Below are 9333 nucleotides of genomic sequence, written 5' to 3' on the forward strand. Positions count from 1 at the left end.
TTTGGGGTCGAGGAGCGCTCTAGAGCCCCGTATATATCTGAGATTAGACCTTTCTGATGGGTCTTTGTCTCGCAAAGAAGTTCAAATGATGTGAGAGTGGGGTATTCTGGGAGAGGACATGTTGTCCTAATAAAGTTTCTGATTTGAAGATATTTGAATGTGTCCAATTCTTTAATTTTATATTTGGTCCTTACCTCTTGGAAACTCAGAGGCCTCCCCAGGCTCAGAAGATCCGCAATCGTCTCTATACCCCTTGTGCTGTATTGTTCGAACAGTTTAGATCCACATCCCGTGGGGAACTTTGGATTGTTGAAAATGGGGGTCAATTGGGAGCTTTTGGTAGTAAGGCCATGTTTGTATTTACAACGAGACCAGACGTCCCATGTGAAGCGGGAGGCCTGAAGTTTCAGGTTGTGTGTATGTCCCTCTCCTCTGTCCAGGCTCCAGAGGCAGGCTTGCAGAGAAGGCATTTTGGCACATTGAGTCTCTATCTCTACCCAACTACAACGGGTCGGGTCAGAATTCCACATCACCACCTGCTTAAGCTGTGCAGCTAGGTAATATCTGTGTAAGTCCGGTACCCCCAGACCTCCCCTAGATCTTGCAGCCATCAGGACCGACCTGGCGACTCGGGGTCTTTTGCCCTGCCAAATAAATTGAAATATTCTGTTTTGCATGTTTTTAAGATCAGTGCCTGGGACGTGGGTCGGGAGTGTTTGAAAGAGGTATAACATTCTTGGGAGTATATTCATCTTAGTGGAAGTCATTCGACCGAACCACGAGATCTGGTAACCTTCCCACTGATCTAGATCCTTTTTGATCTTATCCCATAAACGCGGGTAGTTATCCCGGTATAGATCCCGATAGTGCCTTGATACATTAACTCCCAGATATTTAATGTATGAAGGGCACCATCTGTAGCTGAAAGTGGTTTTGAGGAGGTTGACTTCGGGATCCGGGAGACTAAGATTTAGAGCCTCTGATTTGTCGCTGTTTATCTTATATCCTGATACTCTGCCAAACTCTGCCAGTTCCCTCTGGAGGTTGGGGAGGGAAGTTAGAGGTTTTATACCCCCCCCCCCCTCTCACCCCCTACCCAATACCTACTTCACCTTCCCCCTCTCTCCCCCCCGCCCCCCCCTTGTCCTTGTTAACCCCCTCCACCCTACCCCCCTTCTCCACCCAACCCCCCCCCTCCCTCTTACCCCCCTCCTCCACCTCCCCCCCCACCCCCTACCCCCCTTCTCAACCCCCTCCCCCAACCCGCCAGCCCCCCAAGAGAGGATGCAGGCAGCCCAGCCACAACCCTGTGACATTCACAAGTATTTCTGGACATTAAACTAACACTCTACTGAGCAGACACAAAAGGGTGCACTAACCCTGCAGTATTGTCACTGCCAGGTGCCTATAGCAACGAATGTTCTCTCTGTAGAATGCTTAAGGCGCAGCGAATGAGGTGGTCCCACCCCCCCCCTCCCCACCCTATCCCCCACCCTATCCCCCCCCCACCTTATCCCCCCACCTCCATTGCCTTGCCCCCCCGCTCCTCCCCCCATTACCCTAGGCCCCGCCCCCCCCTTTTTTTTGCCCACCACCCCCCAACCACGCAAGTTTACCCCCCACACCCCTGCCCTCCCTACCCCCTCCCCACCCTTGTCCCCACCCACACCCCTCCTAGCCCCCTCAGGGCAGAACCACTTACCTACGTTCCAGGTTGTCCGAATACGCTCACAAAGATGGACCCGATCCGCGCTGCTCACAGGATCACCACACGAGGTCGCACAACACGATCCGCGCTGCTCACAGGAACATCACACGAGGTTGCATAACACTTGGGCCACAGCGAAGGTCTGGTATCAACACAGCTAAATGTAAATTATGTATAATGCCTAAGGTCGAATGTATAAACTTGTACCCCCCACTACCCTCCCCCCCATCCCATATCCCTTCCCCAGCTACCTTTCCTTCCCCTTACCCCCCTTTCCCTCCCCTACCCCCCCCCCCAACCCCCTTTCACTGCTTCACCAAAGCCGGAATATATAGGAAATTGCTGTATACCGATACTGATTGCAGACAAAGCGTAATGCCCCCTTTCCCTCCCCCTTCCCCCCCTTCTCTTCCCCCCCTACTTTTCCCCGTTTCAGGACCTACTCCCTATCCCCCCCTGCTCCCCACATACCCCACCCCTCCCTTTCCCTGCCCCCCTCCAAACCCCGTCCCCCTGAGATGGTCCACTCACCCTTGAATCTGCCTGATCAAGCATGGTCATAAATATGGTCCTGACAGGCGCAATACCTGGGACTACCACACGAGGTCGCACAACACTTGTGCTAAGTTAACTGTATAATGTGTAAATTGTTATATGTGATTCTTGTACAATGCTGAAGGTTCAATGTTTAAGCCTGTACCCCCCCCATCCCCTATTCCTTTCCCCCCCAGGGACCCCCCCACCACCCCCCCCCCCTCCATCCACCCCCTCCCCGGTCTCCCTGAGAAGGAAAGATGTCCCGCTCACGCACCATTCCCTCTGCTCCCCCCCTCCCCCCTCTCCCCTCCCACCCATTTTTCCTCCGGGACCCACTCCCTCCCCCCCCCTACATCCACCCCTAAACCCTCCCCCCCTCACACCAACGGATCAGGGACCCCTCCCATACACCCCCTCCCCCCTCCATCAGTCTCTAATCACTTCAGGTATATAACATCACTTTCCAATAGGTCCCACCGACAGAGGGCCCAAAACGAGGTCTCAACCCTCCCTCCTCCCCCCCTCTCGCCCACCCCCCATCCCAACTACCCCCCCTCCCTACACTCCCCTCCCTTGCTCTCCCCTTGCTACCTTCTCCCCCCCCATCCTTGCCCCCCCCCCCTCCCGTCCCCTAGGGCTACCAACCCCACTGAAACTCTTACCGGTCCAATCCCCCCTCCCATGCCCAATCCCGCCCACACACGGCCAGATTGAGCAAAACATCCAACAGGCCTGCCACCCCACCGAATAAGCCAACCCGGCGATGCGGAAGCCGGTGGAAGTCGCAGAATTTTCTTGGTCTCCACCCGGCCCGTCTTCACTGGTGTGCGTTCTAGGACCCGCCCCCAAGGGTCTTACACCCACTAACCAGTTCTTTACTTAAGACCGGTCAAACGCTTTCAGACCCCATTAGGGTCGTTTTTCCTTCCTTTTTCAGCCGCTGTCACTGTCCCAGCGGCCCCCCTCCCGACCCACCTCCCCCTAGCCCATTTTGACTGCACTCCCCAACACTACTCCAGCGACAACAAACGCAAACTTAGTAGAGAGATAACTATGTCCCACCAAAAAGCTTTAAAAATTGTCTCCCTAAACGTGAAGGGTCTCCACAATAATCGAAAGCGCCGCCTGGCCCTCCAGGAGATAAAGAAAACAGGAGGGGACGTTGTTTTCCTCCAGGAGACGCACTTCACGTCGCAAGAGCCGCCTAAAATATTCCAGCATGCATTTCCAATGAGTTATTTCTCATCTTTCAGCAGCAAGCGTAGAGGGGTGGCCATTCTGTTCCGACAGGGCACCCCATTTAATCTAACAAAAACCCAGGCAGACCCAGAGGGGAGATTTATTGTAGTCTATGGCTCACTATCCGGCACGTCAATCGCCCTTATTAACCTATACGCCCCAAACGAAAACCAGACTGAATTTCTTAAAAAGGTTCTGGAAGAAATTGACCCACAATATCTATCCTCAATACTCATTGCAGGGGATTTAAACATGGCTCTCAACCCAAAGGAAGACAAATCGAGCCACCCAGGACGACAACACTCTACTCAGTCACAAAGACTGGGGAAAAAATTCAAGGACATTATCGGGGACTTTTCTCTGGTAGACATTTGGAGAACACAACATCAGGGACAAAGAGATTATACCTTTTACTCGACGCCCCACCAGTCTTACTCCCGTATTGACTACTTTCTTGCTTCCAAGAACGTCCTAGAGGCCACCACTGACACAGATATCGGCCCAATTACATGGTCGGATCATGCTCCCATCACCATGACCCTATCCATCCCCTTTGGGAAAACTATCTCATACTGCTGGAAACTCAATGATTCCTTACTGAACCACTCCGGGACAGTGACGGAACTCAAAAAATCCCTTAAGGAATACTTCAGAATAAACAAAGGCTCCGTAACCTCTCCAGCAAGCCTGTGGGAAGCCCATAAGGCGACAATTCGAGGAAATCTTATCTCGATTGCCTCCCACCGGAAGAAAACTAAACTCAAATTAACTAAAGAGCTCACAGACAAAATAATCGACTTAGAGCAACAGCATAAAAATAACCCCTCCCGGAGAATTTATAAACAGTTGACAATTGCTCGAAACGATTTAAGGACCATCCAATTAGAAAGTGTAGAAAAAGCTCTTAGATGGACGGGTCAGCGGTTTTATGATAAAGGGAACAAGGCCGATAGACTTCTTGCCAGCAAATTAAGAGGAATACAGAAAAGATCGCAAATCACGGCGATCAGGAATAATTCTGGTGAACTCCAATACAACGAAAAAAAGATAGCAGAGGAATTTACCAAATTTTACACTAAATTGTATAACCTAAGAACCCACTCTGCAAACTCTAAAGAGGCGGATACGGCTTTAGCCGCCGGTTACCTTTCCGAGTGCGACCTCCCTTCATTAACAGAAGAGGAGAATACTTACCTAAATGCGAAAATAACGCTAGACGAATTGGAAATGGCCGTTAGAGCCTCAAAAAATTCCAAGGCGCCGGGCCCTGATGGCTTCACAAATGCATACTACAAAAAATTCTTCCCCATTCTGTCCAAACATCTGTTAAGTTTGTTCAACTCATTTTTAGAAGGGAGTCCTATCCCGTCCACAATGTCGTCCGCAAATTTGGCAATAATACTTAAAGACGGGAAGGACCCCACCCAATGTGGCAGTTACAGACCAATCTCATTGTTGAACAACGACCTTAAACTATACAGTACAATTTTGGCGAACAGACTTAATCCCATCCTCCCGAGATTAATACACAAGGACCAGGTCGGGTTTGTCCTGGGTCGTCAGGCCTCAGACAATACACGCAAAATCATAAATTTAGTAGATCATGCCCACCTTTCAGGCTCAAAGGCAATGTTACTGAGCCTTGACGCAGAGAAGGCATTTGACAGGATTGATTGGCTATTTCTAAACCAGACACTGATTAAGTTCGGCTTCAGAGACTCGTTCTTAAAGGGCGTTCAAGCACTTTACCAGAATCCCTCAGCCTCGGTACGCCTCTCGGGCGGAGGCTCTGAACGATTCCGAATCCAGAACGGCTTTCGAGATTTTTAATGTTTTTATTGCGGCCGCCAACTCTTCTTGGGTGATCTTTGCATTGAGTATCAGATTTTCCTCCTCTGTCAATGTGAGCAGGAGGCAATCCGATAGGTAATTACTAATGGGTTCCGAGGTGGGTATCCCCGCCTTCCCTCCCTCGGCCCTAAGGTTATATAATTTGGTATAGAATGCGGTAAATTCTTCCGCTATTTTCTGCTCATTAGAGCTTATTTCCCCTGATACACTCTTTATCGCAGTGATCTGGGAACGCTTCTGTATACCTCTAAGTTTGCTAGCTAAAAGTCTGTCGGCCTTGTTGCCCTTGTCATAATATTTCTGGTTAGTCCATGTGAGGGCTTTTTCCACATCTTCCATTTGGGACTTTTTTTATTCATTTCTGGCTGCGGTCAAGGTTTTGTAGATGTTTTTTGAGGGGTTGGCTTTATGTGCTGTTCCAGCTTTGTAATTTTATTTGTCAGATCCGTTATTAGTTTTACCTTGACCTTCTTTCTGTGGGATGCAATTGATATAAAAGTTCCCCTGATTGCTGCCTTATGGGCTTCCCACAGAACCGTCGGTGAGTCGACTGTGCCTGCATTGAGAGCGAAGAACTCCCTAAGAGCTGCTTTAATTTCTTTTTCTACTGCCGCGTGGTTCAGTAGGGAGCCGTTCAGCTTCCAAGTGTAGGAGGTCAATTTTTGAAATGGAGTTGACAGAGTGATTGTGATAGGGCAAATGCCAAAAGACTGTCTTGCGCTTCCGTGTACCAGCAGTTGCACCTATGGTGTCAAGGTCAATGGAGCTAAGTGTGAGGGAGCTCAGCGTGGCCACTGAGTTGACCGGTGCAGGCGGATGTCAAATCCTTACCTATGCTGCATCTCCGGTCTGGGACCTGCTCACCTCCACCGCTCCTGCGTGCTGCCGTCTGTAAATGTCAGGAGAAAGAAGGAACTTCGGCGCTACTGCGCATGACCGACTCACCTTAGACCCATGATGAAACCATGCGCGTCCTTTGGTCAGAGGCATTCCAAAGGGACAGTTCCTGCGTTTACGTCGGAACTGTTCCTCACTGGAGGCCTTTGTCCTTAGGGCGGGCGAGATGAGGGAGAGATTCTTGTCAAGGGGGTACGACAAAAAGGACCTAGATCTAGCCTATCACACAGCTCTTGGTACAGACAGAGAGATGCTTATTAATATGAGTGTAAGTCGAGCTGGCCAGGGTACACCTGTCGGGAACACTGAAGCGCCTTACTTTATCACCCATTACAGTGAACAAGCTAATTGCATTAAAGCGATAATACATAAACATTGGGCTACATTATCTTTAGACCCTTTAATACGCAATATGGTCTGTGCAGGCCCAAGGGTAGTTTTTCGCAAAGCGGCTACATTAGGCAATTTTTTGTCACCCAGCATCTTAAAACTGATGATGCAGGGGAGACTTCCTGTGACGTCACGAGGAATGGCTGCCTGAGAGACTTGCTCCAGGGCCCCTCCAACGAATAACCTTTAAAAAGCATTTAAATAAACAAATCCCCCCCCCAAACCTTACACCCCAAAGAATAGCTGCACACAGGACTCAGCTTTTGCTGCGATTTGGAGTGGGCTTGCCGGCGCTCTGGGAGGCCTCCTGGGAGCCCCGACCCCCGGTGGAAGTCTTCCCCTGCCCCACACACAAAATCGGAGGAGCCGTCGGGAGAAGCGGAGCGGGAGGTAGGAGGGGCGGTGGAGCTAAGCTCCGGGTGTCCCGTGGTGCCCGGTTTCACTGAGGTGTTCGGGGAAACCCCCCCCCCTCCCCCCGTGAGCGGCGCCTGAGGCGCGTCTGCGGCAGCCTCCCGTAGCCCCACAAGGAAGCATCCCGAAAGCCAGGAGACTCAGCACCGAGGCGCCCGCGCGGACAGGGCTGCCGGCCCCCTGAACTCCTTTTGGGCAAGGGAATCCTCCCCCTCTCCTCCCTCCCAAGCTGAAACCACCAAGAGACAGGTCGTATGAAAATAACACCCTCACCTCCTCCCCCCCACTCCCCCCCCCCCCGACAACCCCTAAAGGTACCGCGGATGTTCACCCAAGTGGCCCTCCCCCCCCTGTCCCCCCCCCCCCCGATACACCTGGGACCCTAGAACTGCTGAGGCCCCGATCAATGGCAAGAACTCAATTAACCCCTCATGGGGTCGCGAACTGCCGCATATAGGAGATGCCCTAACAACGTGATATGCAAACCCAAATGTGTGACCAGATGTCTCCCCTTGCCCCCCCCCCCCCGCCCCCTGAAAGAACAGAATTCGCAACCGATATAATGCCTAGTAATGGGCGACAAAGACCCATAGTTGGTTAAAGAATGAGTAATAAACACTCATAACAAGGGTTTACAGCACTCACAAACGGCCAAAAAGATTTCCCATAAGTTGAAAAATTTACCTGTGCCTAGAGAGATAAGCCAGCTCCCCCCCCCCACCTACCCCCCTTCCTTGCCTTTCCCCCCCCCCCCTCCTACTCCCCCCGGTTCCCCTATCAGGATAAGCATTCAGAGCAACGGGCTCTTAAATACAGCTTATGCACACCCACACCCGGTCAAAATGTATTTCTCAAATATTGTGAGATTGAAGTTCCTCTCTGACAAAAAAAGAGAAATAACGAGGGAATGAGAGTCTGGAGATAAACATGGTTGTGATTTTCCTTTCTGCGCTTACCTGAGTCTAGAAATGTAACCCAGTAGTCTGTATAGTGCACTGCATTGAAATGTGTAGATGAAATGGAACAGGTCATTAAACCCCAAGCTCTCTCCTCCCCCCCCTCCAACCCCTCCCCCCCCTCCAACCCCTCCCCCCCTACCCCCCACCACCCCCCACCCAGCCCGCTACTCCACATCCTCTCCCCCCTCCCTTCTCCCCCTCCCCCCCCACACTCCTCCTCATCCCCCCTACCCCCCATCACCCCCCACCCAGCCTGCCTACTTCACAGCCTTTCCCCCCTCCCTCCATTCCCCCCCCCTACCCCCCCCTCCCCTCCCCCCCCTACCCCCCCTTCCCCACCCCCTCCCCCCCCTACCCCACCCCCCCCTTCCCCCCCTCACACACCCCCCCTCCCCCCCAACCTCCCACCCCCCCCCCCTCAACCTCCTGCCCCCCCCCCGACTAACACACCGAAGAGAGAACCGCTCTCATTAAAGGTACCCATGATCTCCCCTAGCTTACCAAGAGGAATAACGAGGGAATGAGTGTCTGGAGATACTGTACACACTGCTGTGATTTTCCTTTTTTCTTATGCCTTTGCCTAACAATGTAATCCAGTAATCTGTATATTGTACTGCAATGAAAAGTGTCGATGTAATAAGACGGATCATTAAACCCAAAGCTCTCTTCTCCCCCCTCTCCAACCCCTCACTCCCCTTCCCCCCACCATTCCCCACCCAGCCCGCCTACTCCACATCCTCTCCCCCCTCCCTTCTCCCCCTCCCCCCCCCTTACCCCACCCCCTCCCGCCTTCCCTCCACACATACACCCTACCCCCCCCCCTGCCCAGATAAAGCACAGTAGAAAACCTACACACGCGCTTGGTACCCGAAATCTCACTCCATCGTGGCAATGGCTAAGACAGAGTGAAACAGACGTCTGATAAGTACTTTAAACACAGGTGCCTAGTAATGCAAACCTATAAAGGATATATCACTACGAAGGGAACTGCGAGGAGGTCATGGGAGATATCCCTGATCTCCTCTGCACCCTACCGTCCCATTCACCTGCCCCACCCTCCTCCTTCCCCTCCCCTCCCCCTCACACCCACCCCACTTTCCCCCCCCCCTCACCTCCACAAAGCTCCTCAAACTAGAGAACACAAATCTCTCCCCAAGGCCATACCCAACCTCAATACCCCCCTTCCCCCCCCTCCTCCTCACCCCCACCTGCCAACCTTTAAGAGGAGGGTGCCGGACCTCCAATCCAGGAAGTCTACCACGATCGACGTCACGGAAAGATCTCCCGGGGACTCCCCCTTCAACCCCTGGACACGAAGGTGCCACAGGGGAAAACAAATGG

The sequence above is a fragment of the Ascaphus truei genome, unplaced genomic scaffold (genome assembly GCF_040206685.1).
Source record: "Ascaphus truei isolate aAscTru1 unplaced genomic scaffold, aAscTru1.hap1 HAP1_SCAFFOLD_864, whole genome shotgun sequence".
NCBI lineage: Eukaryota > Metazoa > Chordata > Amphibia > Anura > Ascaphidae > Ascaphus > Ascaphus truei.